This window comes from Nicotiana attenuata, unplaced genomic scaffold (assembly GCF_001879085.1).
Source record: "Nicotiana attenuata strain UT unplaced genomic scaffold, NIATTr2, whole genome shotgun sequence".
NCBI lineage: Eukaryota > Viridiplantae > Streptophyta > Magnoliopsida > Solanales > Solanaceae > Nicotiana > Nicotiana attenuata.
In genome coordinates this window covers 1,051,954-1,052,220 of record NW_017670247.1, presented here as the reverse complement: position 1 = coordinate 1,052,220, position 267 = coordinate 1,051,954, and positions in this window count along the sequence as shown.

Sequence of the window (267 nt, the reverse complement as noted above, 5' to 3'; positions counted from 1 at the left end):
ATTCTTGTTTTACTGTTTTGCATTGGGTGATGCAATTTCTTAAGTGTGGGGTGCTCCTATGTAGTTTTATTTGTACTTGTTTCTATTTGCCAGTTGGTGTTGTTTTGATTTTTTTCTATTTGTTTCTTGCTCTGTTAGACAATATAGTTTGTAATCATAACTCTAAATTCTATCGGCCTTTAATATAATTAATATATATATATATATATATATATATATATATATATATATATATATATATATATATATATATATATATATATATAT